Below are 16,098 nucleotides of genomic sequence, written 5' to 3' on the forward strand. Positions count from 1 at the left end.
GGTAATCTCTCCAAAAGGCATTCAAATCACATGAATTAACTTAAACTCAACTTACGTAGTCTGATAGCTAGTATAGTAACTTAATTACACTCTTATCTTTTGGGCAGGTGGTTGCCCTAGGATTGCAGACCCACTGCCTCTAGAGCCTTCTTCGTGGCTCCCAGTTGGTTCTTCATGCATAGGAAAGTGCGTTCAATCGATGATATTCTGGCATTCTCCAGATCGGACGATGGAGATGGTTGCCCACTGGTCTAAGCTCTTACTTAGTATGGAGTCTGTTCATTTGTTGCGTTTTCCTCATGGAGGTTTAGGCTTCAGGTCTCTATTGAGCTTCCTTCCAGGTAAATGACTCTGCCTTTTACCTTCTTACCTTTTGTGTCGCTATTAATTCTTGGTCTGAGATACTTCCATGGAGTCTAAGGGCCATCCTCTGATCCATAGTTCATCCTCCGTTTCTATTCTTACCTTCAGTTGCTCTTGGAATGTTATTCATGCTTGGTCAGGTATGTGTTCCAATTTCCACAGTCTTTGAAAATTCATTCTCTTTTTCTTTTTTTCTTTTTTTAAAGCTGATATCTATTCTCCAGTTCTTGTCCCTCTAGGTTTTTCCAGGTTTTTTCATGTTTAGTTGCTCAAGTTCTTGGAGCCCCTTCTCCACCTACCGGATCCCTCAATGCTTAAGCAAGGAAGCATCGGGTATGCATGAGGAATTTTTTTATGTTAATTCTGGAAAGGGTTTTATGATTTCTCCTCTATTGAGTGAATCTGGACTATATACATAATAGCAGTTTCAAGACTATATATTTCTTTAAGGCTCAAATCCAGTATTGTAACTGAATGGGTGCGACCTACATACTTGTGTTCTAACTTGTAATTTCTGACTTTCTACAGTTGAAATGTTTAATGAAGGATCTAGTGTTTAGACTCTGTGAGCACAATGATATATGAAGAAACCCTCGATTTGGGGTTTTGGTTTGTACTCGTCTTTTTTGGAACTAAACCTAATGGTTCTTCAGTTTATATTCATATATTTTCTTTGTTATTTCTTTTCTAGTTACTAGTTATAACGATGCTTGTATTCTCACTTTTTTGCCTTGCCGGGGATTTGTAGCTCTAATCCTCTGTTTTTTAAGAATATTGGAATTACTCTATTCGAAGTTTCGGTTAAGACTTTTACTGCATCACTATATTCTTTTGTTGACATGCGATAAGTTAGCATTCTGCGCTTTTCATTGTTATTTCTAAGCAAAGTTCTTCTCATTGATTATTATTTATGCACCAAGGGTTGTTTTCTTTTAAACAGAAGTATCATGCATCTAGTTTCTTGATTATAAAATTTAATAAGTTTAACATTTCGTTGAATGTAGTTTTGGCTCTACCCTTTTTTAGTCTAAATTTGGTTCTTGAGACCCTTCGACCTACCTTCTAAGATTTGGTTACCATTGTTCACGATCTTTCTTTTTCTCTACTAAGATTTAGGTTTTCCTATTCAGAGACTCAGAACAATTTCTCATATCTCTCCTAATTTTTTGGGTTTTTGGGTTATGCATGTTCTATATTTAACCTCTACGAATTACCACAATTTCTCATATCTCTCCAAATTTTCTGGGTTACGCAGGTTCTATATTTAACCTCTATGAATTAACAAAAGTATTTGTTTGCATTCTTCCTGTCTGCAAGATTACACATAGTCTTTTTCTTATCTACTGAATATATGAAATAACAGTAAATAACTATTTGGTATTTACCATATCTATAGGGTTAAGTACAGTCTTTTCTTCATCTATTGAGTCTATGAATTAACATAAATATTTTTCACTTACCCTAGCTATAGGTTCACACAAAGTCCTTTCTTTATCTACTGAGTATGTAGTTAACAGTAAATAATTATATTCGAAACATATTCAACCTGCCATTCAATAAGATAAATTATATGATTAAGTGTCTATGATTTCTAGCATATACTTATCTTCCTCACTAATGTTCTAGTTGAAGTGGACCTTAATCTTATGTTTTGTTTTGCCTCCCAACCATGAGAGTTGTAGTTACAACCTTCATGTTTCACCAAAATCTCCCCCCGAGCTACCCCTCATAGGGTCTTTCCTCAAGACTTTTTTTCTTGAACAATAGTAATTATCTAGTCTTAACCAGACTTAGGTCCTTCAAGCTGTCTATCCTTCCAGCACAGTTAACATCCTTAAAAATTTCCATTCCTCTCTTTTTTTATCTTAGATACCTTTGTCCTCTTGATCCCTTCCTTGGAATAAATTTCTCAAGGAAGAAGTTAGGATTAGGTAACCTCCCAGCCTAACTCCTTGAGAAAGTGAAACTGTCATCCTTCAGACATTTCACTCCCATGTAACTCTAATCAAACAATTACTTCCATCACTCTCTCATTCACTTTCGATGCATCTTTTAATCAAAATTAATTGATTATTTAAACTTAACAATATTCAGTTTGTTTTAAAATGTGGTAAATTATCTCAAAATTCTCTCTTTCTCGTAAGCTATATTCACTCAAAATTCTCTCATCCAACTTTGGCTTATTAATTTCAATTTCTTTCATCATCGAATTCAATATTTACAAATTTTAGGAAACGAAGATCATGTTAATAATTTCTTCTTTATGTTACAAGTGGTTGAATAACAATTGGTCGTTCGGAAATATTCCCACATCGCTCAGTTCCATTTATTCATTGCATGTATTGTAAGTTTTTTACAGCATAATTATACCGTGATTTTCATTATCATAATCATCAGTAAGCCCAGGGAGTCTTTTAGTTAATATAACATCATATTCTATGAACAAAGATTTGTCACAGAACAATCTGAGTGGTCTAGTTCCCACAAGTTTCTCCTTTGCACAATTTATTAGTCAAAGGTAACTTAAGTTATGGTAATGCTTATCATAGCCTGTAGTAAAACCACATCCCCTTATATATAATTTTTAAGGAAGAATAATAACTGTATGTATTGCTTTTGGTTCAGCTTCATAGGAAACCCTAACCTATGTGGCCAAGTTGTGGGGAAGCCATGTGGTCATCCACAATGCAATAGGAAACTGCACTAACGTCTATGCAGTGTGGCAAAGTCGCAGGTAATTCATTTGCTCACCGAAATGGTCTTACTCAAATCAAAATGTCAATAAATTATTGGTCACCCTAAACTCCATGGAGATTTTATTTCCAAATTTTGAAAACTCGCAAGTAGTAGGGTTTTATGTGATACTATAATAACACATAATAGATTTGAATAATCTATTATTGGTCCATGGAGATTTTGTTTATAAATTTGGAAATCCTTCAAGGAAGGATTGAATATTATATGGGGAGAGGTTCAAATATTGTAATGGGAGTGTGCAAGATAGATTTGAATATTGTATTAGAATAGTACGTAACTGTATAAATTTTTTATCATATTGGATGGTGATCTCCTTTTCACAATAGTACAATATATTGCATTTGCATGATGATTTTCTCTTTCACTTTAAAAATACCAAATTATTCTCACTTAATTACATGGTATTATGTAAAAGGATTTCTTTGAGGTCAAAATATATTCTAATAAATAATATGTCAAGTTTATTATATTATTATTCACACTTATATATATTGAATAATTGCTTGTTAGTTGTCACGTAGTCATTATATTAATACCTAGTTTATTATATTAATACTTTTATTATATCAATACTTAGTCTATATTTATATATTTCCACTCTATTTCAAAATGTATCTAGCCAAACAAGATTCATATTCATATTCATATATATTGAATGATTATTTTCACTTTCTCTTTAACAATCAAGTATTCATTAGGCTTCCTATTATGTTTATGTATGACATATATGGAAAGTAATATCTTCTACTTAATCTTTACTTTTCTCATATTGGTATTTAGTTGCTAATAAAAGTCTATAGCATACATGTATCTAGTTTGTTTAGTCTTTGTATGGCTAGTATCAAGGACCTAGCCTCCAACCTCATCCTCTACTTCATCATCAATAATATAATTGATTTTAGCCTCTTGATCTTCTCTCCCCATTTCATGAAGCCCACACTACACATATACAACACTCGAGCATTCCCTTGAACTTTAGGGCACCTTGACCTTGAAAATCAAAATTTTGTGCATACGAATGATATATAAGGAGATATGAGTTCATAATGTTCTTCAAAGGTGATTTGATTACAAAAGTGGAACATCTTTTGTGGACTAAAATTGTCACATATCCAGAACTCATCTATATAAAAAGTTTCCAAGACCTATTTAAAGACCTACATCATTTATCTTTGAAAGGAAATGAGTTCCTTGAAGAGAAGGATGTTGGCATATGCATATATATATAATGATTGAAGTAGCCCTAGCCATAGGAGCAAAGGTTTAACAATCTGAGAAATTCTAAAATTTACAAGTAGCTCTTGGGAAGACCTTGACATTATAAGAAGTCCTCGTCCTTAATATATTTGGAGTATTCTTAGCATCTTGAAGAAAGAATTGAAGTAAACATTGAGGACTAAGGTATCGATAATCATTTTTCTTATGAGTTTCACTCAATTGGATTACGGTTTTTAAATCATATTCTAAGGTTTGTAAACTTTTTGTGATAAGTGTTAAAATTCTTGTAAACCCTAGTTAAGAAACCCTAATAACGTGAGCTTGTTAGTCTCTAAAATTTGTAGATAGTCTAGGAAGAAGTTCTAATACCTTCGTAAAATATAGAATTGGATTCAAAACTTTGGAATTAACATCTTGAAATATGTCTTAGGGTTTAGAGTTTTTTGTCATACTCTTGTACTTGTATACTTTTAGCACTTGTCAAAATGAATGTTGCATGCACATGTAGAAATTTTGATCTTATACAAAGGAGTATTTCAAGACGAATCTTCCAATCTCTTACATAAGATAAGTATTATATATATCTATATTTACCTTTACTATACTTTCTCGTGTATTGTCCTTGGAAGAACAAGCTTGCACTTATTAAGATTATGGCTAGATTCATAGGGATATGTCGAAGGAAGGACTTGTATCAAAGCCTTGTTGTAGAATATACCCTACAACGTTTGTGATAGGAATATCTCAAGGTATGTAGCAAGTCTTCTTCATAAAAGAATGTATGATCATTTTTCATTTACTTTATATTACTAACTCCTTCATGTCTAGGGTTTTCTATAGAATTGTTAAGGTTCTATATTGGTAGGGTGATTAATCTTTATATTCAATCTACGGTTATCATATTATCTTCTTTTGTTTGTTCACTTTTGTAAGACACTAATCTATATGGTTCACTAGAGAACCCTAACATTCTGATGTTCAAGGTTAGCTTGATAATGAAACCTTAAACTACTTAGGGTTTGTCAATAAAGTCTAAAACATATGATCAAATCTTCCTCTCTTAGGGTTTGTGGATATTATGAAACCATATTCTTTTAAGGTTTGTTGCTCATGTCTAGGTTATATGATGAAACCCTAAACTTTTTAGGGTTTTCTAGATTAGGGTCATGTTGTTATGTTGTCTTGTTGGTTTTCTTTTTAATAGGTTGATCATTGTAAATACTGAAATGATCGAAGTTAGAAAGCTCCATGGGAAATATTGTTTTCTTTTAGCAATCTTGCTTGTTATAGTTGTCATTGAACAACAAGGATGGTGTTCCTCCAAGTGGGAGAGTTATGTAACAACCCTAGTAAAAATTCCATGTAAATAAAGTTGAAAAAAGTAAAAACAATAGCCAAGGTCATGGGACACTTATTCCAAGCTAAATGTTGGTAAAACATCCTAGTGTGGGTCTTCATTTGGTTTATTATGGCCAAGGAAATTGGAAAAGTAAATAGCAAAGGCTTTGGAAAGGCAAAGTGGCATTTATTGGCATTTTATTTATGAAAATAATGGAAAATAGGAGAAACAGAAGGTGAAATTTCACAAGCTGCATATGAGGAGGAAAATGAAGGAAATTAATGAAAATTTAAGAAATTAGAGGCCTCATTGATAAAAAGGCTTATGAGGATCAGTTTGTACCTTCTGTGAGTCTAACATTTTTTCTTTTCAATTTTGGAGCCCTCTCTCTCTATTACTTCTCTCCCACTCTTGGAGACTTAGATTTTTCTTAGTGCACTTCAGCATTGGATGAAGAAAAGAAAAGGAAGGACCAAGAAGGAAGAGATCAAGCAAGGAAGAGCAGGATCAAGCAACTATAATGGGATTATTTGTAGGTATCAATTTGCATGTGTGATTTCCTTGCTAGATTTGGTGCGCATAGTACATGCATGTGTGTATTTGGTTCTCTTGTTTTCATTCACATGGGTTTTCCTAGGTGGGACAATGTTTTTCAGCTTAGAATTTCCACCTCGAGACAACCTTGGTGTGATGGGGTTCTCATGTTTTGGTTGAGATGGATTGTTGGATGGATTTGAAACATAGTGACGTGGTCTCTGAAAGAAATAACACATGGCCTAGTGATCCCTGAATTAGACTGTGGATTATGGTAAATCCTTAGCCTAGCAACCCCTAAACTAGACTCTAGGTTTCAGTAAAGTTAGATTTTATGTTAGGAATCCTCGGCCAGTGAATGGAGGGGGGATATATGGTAAAGATTAGAGGTGGGTGCCCTTGATTAGGCCTAGGAATTCTTGGTCAGAGTATGGAAGGATATACAATAGATCTTGGAGGGTGGAGTCTATATTAGGTCTTGAGATCCTCAACCATTTTGTGGTGATATTTACGGTAAATCCTAAAGACTGGGGGATGGGAAAAATTCCTCATAGTGTAGGTGGATATATCTAGTGGCATCCATGCTTGTTTAAGGCCTAGTGATCCGATGGGGATTCCAGTAAAGCCCGATTCTATTGATGAGGGTGAGGTAGTTTAGCCTCAAGAATCCTTAGTTGAGTTTGGTTATGAGTCCTACATTCATTCTCAGAATATGGCAAGAGGCTGATTGGCTGAAAGAAAGATTTGGTTAAGCCAATATATGGTCACGTGGTTCGTGGAAATCCCATACTTAGTTGGAGTTTTAATTCATTAATAAGACTTTCTTCTCCTTGATATTTTATTTGTAAATGTATTAGATTATATGTGGATTTTAGGGATATTACGTCCTTTCTATTTTTGTTGATTATATGCTGGTTATGAGTATGTTTTATGATGGTTATGATCTATGGCTCTCATCATGTCTCGATTAGTAAATTAATGTATAATGAATACATGAACTAATATATGATAATGTAGCTACTGTGATAAGGCATCAATATTCCCTTTTGAATGTTAGATAAGTATGACACCCCTATGCTTAGATCTGTTGTTATCACCTATAGATTAGATATTTTTGATATGTTTGAAGAAATGCGTGTCATGGCTAGTAGGGGTCCATTCAATTCATTGATCAAATGTGTGAATTAGTACCATTTCTTTTATGGTATTTTATCATTTCTGAAAGTTTCATGAAATTTTGGGCAGTGGTATAAGCCTTGGCCCTAAAAAGAGTGGCACAAAATCTAGGGTCAATGGATTAGAACAAGCTTAAAAGGTCCCCAATTGTTGGAATGCCGTTGTTGTTGGAGAGGTTGGAGGCTCCCAGTCACATGAATTCCTTATCATGGGAGTGACTGAGGCTTTAGGGTAGTGGGAAAGCATGTTCTCTCAGGGGTTGGTCACTTGGAAGGGTTGGTTGGCTCCTAAGGATCCTATAGCATGTGTAGAATGTCACATTTGTCATATTTTTCAATTCCACTTCCTTAACTGTACATGGAGAGTTGAATCACATCATAGTAGCCTCAGGAAGGGTGTGACACATGACATAACTCGGGATAGTTTGACCCTGGAAGGTCGGAAACCTCGTAACTACTGATGGATGAATATCCTATGCAAATGTAGGTACCAAGTATTGTTACTTAATGAAACCCTACGTTGAGCGATTTTCTTGTCAATTAAATCCCTGCCATTTAATTTGTCAACCCGGGGGTTTCATAAACTTACAAGCAAGCAAAAATATATGGGACCTTAGATAAAGCTGGTGTAGGAAGTTTATTTATAATGGAAATGCATATTACAAATCTAAACTATTAGATGTATTTTATGAAAGCATAAAAATGTTTGATCAATGGAATTATTTTACTTTAGAAGATAGAGAAGAGTCTCTTGTTCAAGAGTCATAATTTTCCTTATACAATATTTCTATAATAACATTACCAAACATCTAAGAAAGAAGGAAAGAAATGAAAGAAAGTAAATATTGTTTTCAGTTCAGTTCTTAGCTCATGGAGAAGAGTCTCCTAACTTAGGAGGACTTTATTGCTCTTCTCATATAAAAACTAGCTACTGAAAGGAAACCAATATTCACATAAATGTAATCTAGGAAAGCATATGAGAAAGTAAATCTTGTTTTAGTTCAGTCTAGCTTATGGAGAAGAGGCTCCTAACTTAGGAGTTTTTGGTTTTCCTTCTCACGTAAAAACTAACTATTGAAAGGAGATCAATCTTTACACAACAAAACATGGCCATAACATGAATTCATACTAAAATTATCTACAAGTATTAGCCAAGAAATAATATGAACATTAGATTAAAATTAGTATATTCAAAACATTACTCTACAACAAAGTATACTTATCTCGACTTTGGGATCCTTCCATTCCTCAATGAACACACATGAACAACTATCGCACCATAAGAATCAAACAATGCTCATAACTCATGATTTGGAGAAAATGATTTTATTCATGTTGAACAAACAATCATAAATCTAATGCTAATGAAAAACTGAGAATTGTTCTCCTCTTATTTATACATGAACTAGCGATATCTACTTAATAAATGTAAATCCCTTAAATATCTATTAGATCCATACTTGTCTCATCTGATCCTTAAATACTAGATATAAATCCCATGACACATCAAGATCTTCATGATCTTTCTCCTTGGAATATGGGCCACCTCTTGAGTTGAAATTCGAATTTGATCTTGGGAAGCCACATAAGGGTGCCTTGGAAGCTTCCAAATGATCTACACATGTCATCAAACTCAAGCCACTTTTATGTATAAGCAAATACATGCTATTTCTCTAAATGTTAATCATAAATTCACTCTAAATACATAAAATTAAGAACTTTGGAAAATGTAGATGTGAAATCATGTAGTAATGATAATGTAGGTTTATGTAATGGTAATTTGATGGAATGAGGTGACAAAATGAGTATAAAGGTGAAAAATAGAGTGAAAGTGAATGTTAATTTGGTAGCCCAACACCCTAGTTGATGGATCACTTGGAGTTGTTAACCTCGAACTATTCTGATATAGGCCTCAAGGTTTAGGGACCAAAGGGAAATTGGCAGATAACGCATGGATGATTACGTCATATCGTGGAATACCATAATCTTGTAACTATTGCAGAGAGTGATAATGAAAGAGTCAAGCAAAGCGATTGATAGAGGATAGGTGGCCAGATCCACACCAATGTAGTAGGCCATTAAGAAGAGAGTTGGTTGTCACCTCAAAGGCATAACATGTTAGTTGAAAGGTCAGATTCAAAGGGGAACCTCAACATGAGGGCTTGAGATGTTATGTGCGTGTCAAAGACATGACACATTAGCTAAAATGCCAGATTATGGGGGGGGGGGCATCAATTTGAGAGTTCGAGATGATTTTAGGGTCCCAGAGTCATGACACGGCAGCCAAATGATTGGATTCTAGAGGGGACTCTAAGTTACAATTTTAAGGTGTGATGGGGTCCTGGAGGCGCACCGAATCAATCAACAAAAAAATTAGATTTATTACCCGATTCCTTGAATGTGAAAAAATGGGGTTAGGTACATTACACATGTATTAAAATCACACATGTAGCCACATAAATTTTGAACCATCACATGGATGTGACAAGAAATAGTCATTTAGGAGTTTGATCATAATATAACTCATTGATAGCTTAACCAAGGCAATTCCATAGCCAAAAAATAAATCTGTGGGCTAGAGGGCTTAGCAGATGAGGTTCAATACACATTCAAACCATAAGGAAGTATTACTAAAGTTAATGTGAAAACATGGGGATGGTCATTGCTAACCCCATTGTTTGTGGAGACATGCTCTACAACCTAGTATAGGGGAGATGTTTAGGTGTAATCTGAGAAAGTATGTAAACAACTTTAAATGTCAGTTTAATATGTTTAATTTCTATAAATATGTTCAATTTCAAAGGTGTAAAGGCTTTGTAAACATTTACATGTTGACTCAATCAAATAATAATAAAAGGTTAAAAGTAATATAGTGTCTATAAAAAGTTAAAAGTAATACAAACAATAAAATTCCATTTGTTGTATTGTAATTTTTTTTTCATTAATAAAATTATGAATAACTTTTTAGATAAAACAAAATCATAATACAGATATCATTAAAATATATAAGTGGTAGCTACAAGTTAAGATCCATTTTACCTTATAAATTAAAATAATGATTTTGTAATCATATTTAATTTTAATTGATAAATAGATAACAACTTTATACTTATAATAAACTTCCAATATAACAATATTTTTAGTCATGGATATTAAGGCCTACTTCACCGTAGATATTTTTTACTTCAAAATAGGCCTTGTTACAATACCATGGCTCATCAATATTAAATTTAGAAATTTAATATAAATAAATTTTGGATTTAAGTTAATTTTATAACACTTTCTCTAATTAAATCTAAAGGAAAAAATATTATGATTACTTTTGAGATATATGTAAACCCTCTATCACATTAAAATATTTAACATAGAAATTGATATAATAAGTTTGTACCCATATTTAAATATACACTAAAAATACTTACAATATGACAACATTGTTAACCATGGATATTCACCAGAACATTACCATGAATATTACTAACTTGTAAATAGATTTTTTTACAATATCATGGGCCAATAGCGTAGGTGATCCATACTAAATTTAAAAATTTAACAGAAATATTTTTTTCCCTTTACTCTTTAGTATGGAAACCAATTTGACTAGCTTTATTATTAATTTATTACTCTATACTCTCATTTCATTTAATATATAAATTTTTTTGTTCCTCTTAATCACATTCTCTCTACTTTCCTAACAATTCTTTCCTTTTATTATTTATTTATTTATTTGTTCAACATCTTGCACTCTTAGTATCATCAATTTGAGCTTTGAGCATTCAAATTAAGCACTATTATAACTGATACATTAAATGATACTCACAATAATAATAAGGTACATACCCATATTATGCACATTAGAACATAACAGCCAAATATCGAACTATAACTAATAGTTAATAAGAAATATGTCAATGGGATACTCATCTGTAAGAAAATGGAAACTCGCTATGAGATTTCCATGTTCCACCCATCTAGTTCATCACAATCAACCATGGATCACCCCTAAATTGGATTGGAAATTCCATAGGAAATGTAAAAAACTTATAACAATGACCAAGGCACCAACCCCTACAACCACATTATCAACCTCAATAGTTTGCTTCCCCTATATTTGTACCCACCAACCAAGGTGCCTTATGGATAGTTGGGAACTTGATAGAAATAGGGTTCCACTTCCCCCATACCTATGCCCACTAACTAGGATGGCTTACTTCCAACTGAGAATCTCGCCTCCAATCACATAATCAAAGGTAGAGACATTGCATTGTACTAACCTCATCATCAGCATAACATTTCAAAACCTACCCATTCACTAGGAACTTATGTATACTTTTCCTCTGCATGGCTAACCGTTGTCATGTTCCACATGCTAGGGCCAAATAGGTCCCTAGTTGTCATTTACCAAAACATCAATCACAACACTCGTTTCCCATTTCCATCGAGTTGCATCGACCCCCATACCCCTTTCGTTGATTCAACCCTACAACTAATCATTATTTTATTATTATATAAAGATGTAAAAAATACAATAACTACAATCTTGGCCTTCTAGGCGCTATGCCAAAAATAAGCATGACCTTTAGTCGTCTAACCCTAAAATCGATATCTATATGCACATGTGTGTACTAAGGAACATAGGACTATAAAATGACTCTATCTCACCTGCCTAATATAGACATATGAAAAATTACATTATGTTTACATTTGGCTTATGAGCCTAGTATGACAATACATAACTACATCCTATTTACATCTAGGAACAACAAGGGTATCACATTCCATCCCCCTTATTTTATGCACTATACTCAACATTGAATATATGTAAATACAAATATTTATAAACAAATGAGGGTACTCTTCCCTTATTATGTCCTTATGTTCCCATATAGACTCATTAGGGCCAAGTAGTGTCCATTGTATCACTACCATATCGTGGCTCAATTTTGGAGTGCTCTCGACATCCTATTGATAATTTGCATGGCTTGGACGTAGAAATATCCTTCTAATTCCATCTGAATCATATGCTTGCCAATTATGTGATCAGTACGAGGAATATACTTTTTAAGAAAAGATAAATGGTATCCATCATGAATATGCATGGAATCAAGTAATGCAAGTTTGTATGCCACTGATTTGATTCTTTCAAGGATATCAAATTGTCTGCAATAAGGGCCTGTCATCTTGGCACAATTTCCTAGTTTCACCGAGCTATTTTGTAGCCTGACCTTTAGAGATACTTGATCCCCAATTTTAAATTCCTAAAAATTCTATGTCTATATGCATAACTCTTCTTCTTATCATAGAGAACTTTTAGTTTTTTCCTAATTTTCACATCTTCCTCTTCCATCTGTCCAAGTAGCTCAAGGCCCTCCATAATCCCATCTATAAGATTTCTCTAACTGACATGAGTGTAACACTCCATAATATACAATGCTTCAAACAAGCTCATCTTAAGTGAATTTTGATGTCTATTATTATACAAAAATTATACCAAATGGAGATGATTCTCCCCTTTCAATGGTTTATCCATCACATACATTTATAACAAATACTCAATTACTTGTTGAAACTACATATTTTTTTCATTATATCTTGGGTGATATACAATACGAAAATTCAAACTAGTATTGAATCCAAAAATTAGAGGTAAATTTTGGATATTTATATAAAATAATTTTCGAAGGTTCACCATGGAGCCTAGCAACCTCCCTCATGAAAACATCATTGTATTAGCTACTTTATCCATAATTAGTTTAGCATATATGTATTAGTATAAATATACATGCAATTAGTTAGCTGAACACATATTTTTAAAAGACATGCCCTATAATTACTTATATAGAGCATAAAATGAAAAGGTCAAGCCCCATTAAGTGGTACAATCATAAATAACCAACAGTTCAAAGAGGATACAATGTTATCAATACCAAAATTATAACTCTATAAAAAACATGGATAACATTGTTCAAATTTAGTTTCTATTTTACACAAACATATTCAAAGAAAACTAATGAAATATTATGAAAGATTAAAATCAATTATGAGATATTTAGTAACGTGGAGTTAAGGTAAATCATATCAAATCTCACAATGGGTAAACAAAAAATACAGTTACATGTTTTTTGCACATATAGGAATAAGGGAAGTTAGGGTCAAGACTAGGCCGAATGTTCTTATTTCTTCCATTCTAAATTAAGAAACTTTAACAAAAAACCATGGAGAATGAAAGCATAAATCTCAAACTACGTGGGAAAACTCAAAAACAAAACACAAAAGCTCATCTAGGAAAAGACTCTAAGAGGGTCCAATACTACCCTATGAACAAGAGAAAGAGTCGAACATGTTAATTAAGAAGGAATTTAGAAGTAAAATGAACAAATGATTTAGGAAAAAATGTAATAGGAGGTTAAACCCACAAAAACTTCCCGAGAAAAGTAGAATTTGATTGAGGTATCTATTTGACCAACCAAATATGAATGTTATGAAATCTAGATGGTGGCCACAATCAGTGAGTTCGACTTTGAGATCAGGTACATTAAAGGTAAAGAGAGCAGGGTTACAGATGCTCTTAGAAAGAGGATAAAAGAAAATCACATAGAAACTATGATTTCTTATGGGATAGACTTACAAGATCAGATCTTACAGGTAGGACAACAGGATGTCAGGTACATAGAGCTTATGCATAGGTTACATTAGGGTACAGGTGGTTAGGATGTGCACTATCATCTTATAGTAGATTGTTTGGCCAGGTTTAGGGATAGCATATATGTGTCGAATGAAAATGAGATCAAGAATCTTATATTGGGGTAATTTCATGTTAAACCATGTTCAAGTCACCCAAGCTACTAGAAGACATTAATAGCAGTGAATTTTTTTTATCATTTCCCGAACTTGAAGAAGGAAGTGGAATAATTCGTGGCTATATGCTTGAATTTTCAACAAGTAAAGGTAGAGTGTAAGAATCTAGGTGATCTACTACAGTCGATTCTAATTCCAGGGTGGAAAAGGGAAGTTATTTCTGTGGACTTCATTATAGGTTTGTCAAGGAAAACTAGAGAACATGATTCTATTATGGTTTCAGTGGACATGTTGACAAAGGTAGCACACTCCATTCCAGTAAAATCCACATATTCAACTGGTGATGTTGCATAGGTATTCATCAAATATGTGGTGAGGTTACATGGTGTTCCGAATAAAATTGTATCAGACAAGGATGCTAAGTTCACTTCTAGATTTTAGAAAGAGTTATTTGCGAGTTTGGGTACAAAATTGGCCTTCAACAGAACTTATCATTCGCAAACAGATTGATAGACAAAGACAGTCAATAGGATATTAGAGGAAATGTTGAGGATGAATGTGATGCACCATGAGAGGATATGGGAGGATTACCATTCGTTGGTTGAGTTTTCATATAATCATGGTTAACAAGAGTCATTGAACATGAGTCTTTTCAAGGCACTCTATGGGAGTAGTTGTAATTCTCTTGTCGATTGGACGGCTATAGTGAATAATGTGTTTATAGGACTAAATATGTTGACTGAAATGGGGTAGGAAATGTAGGTAATCAAGAAGAATATAAAGGTAACACTCAACAGACAGAAAATTTATGTAGATAGGAACAAGTTTTCTATGGAATTTTAGGTTGGGAAACGGGTCTACTTGTGCATCAATCCCAAGAAGATATCCTTGAGCATTGGATCATGTGTAAATTTGGTGTAACACCCTCCTCCCACATCTGTCCAAGAAACTAGCCAGGCGGGGTGAATATGTGACGAGAGGCCACTATGATAGGATTCGACCCCCTAATTGACGTTAAGGAAGTGGAACTAATAGAAACATACCATATAGACATTAATTATCATCTATACGACCCTTCGGAAGAAATCAAATACTTTAAACAACTTGCCTTAGGGTCCCACTAATCTTTTGAGCAATTTAAGGCTCAGTCGCTCCCCTGTTATAAGTGTGATTACAGATAGCAACACAAAGTTGCTCTCATAGACTTTGCTTCTAGCGACCAAAGACCAAAATTGTCAGTGTTATGCTCGCGACTCTGGGATTTGAGCCACTTTTTCAGGCCCAAAGCCAAAGTCATTTCCCAGAATTGAACCATCTCTTCAAAACAGTAAAATAACATGGAAAGGATAGTACTAAATAAAATGCTTGTTCAAGACCTTAACTCGACCTCTACTAGGAATGAATAGGCATTTTGTCGAACATATTAAAAATGTGTAATCTACAAGTGTAATTAATTGTTCTGAGCATAGGGCTCTCATACTTAGCTGAGAATCACTACGAACCATTGATGCCTCAACACATCAACTGCCATTCCATCCATTAGGTCATAGATACATTGATAATTTGATTACAAGTAAAAACATTATGAGATCCACAAATGGCTACATTCATAAAACACATACATAACCATCATGATAGGGACATAAATAATCATGAAAGGATAGCCATATGGACCACATACAATCCATCAAAATTCTCATAGAAATACAAGGAGAAATAACCTTTCATTAATGATGCAAAATCCAAACCTGGGATGGGACTTCCACATTCCACCTAACGTAGAATGGTTGAGCCAAATATCTCTTTAGCCTTTCACCCTTGTGCCATATTCCAAGCATGAATGTGGGATATCGTAGAACACATCAATAAAAGCCATCCAGGGCTTCCGGATGCCATCCACCTGAACCCATCAAA

The 16,098-nt window shown here is 33.7% G+C and overlaps 1 protein-coding gene across 1 annotated transcript in view; it reads left to right on the forward strand.

Moving 5' to 3' along the window:
* Positions 1-284: 284 nt before the first annotated feature.
* The window catches only part of LOC149142589 (uncharacterized), a 47,244-nt gene continuing 31,430 nt past the window's right edge, over positions 285-16,098 (forward strand). Inside the window, exon 1 of the mRNA XM_089451519.1 lies at positions 285-341. The gene's annotated coding sequence lies outside the window, so the exon portion shown is untranslated. The remainder of the gene's footprint in view (positions 342-16,098) is intronic.

Source organism: Pinus tabuliformis, chromosome X (genome assembly GCF_031772625.1).
Source record: "Pinus tabuliformis cultivar Carrire ecotype Pingquan chromosome X, CPIR1, whole genome shotgun sequence".
Lineage (NCBI taxonomy): Eukaryota > Viridiplantae > Streptophyta > Pinopsida > Pinales > Pinaceae > Pinus > Pinus tabuliformis.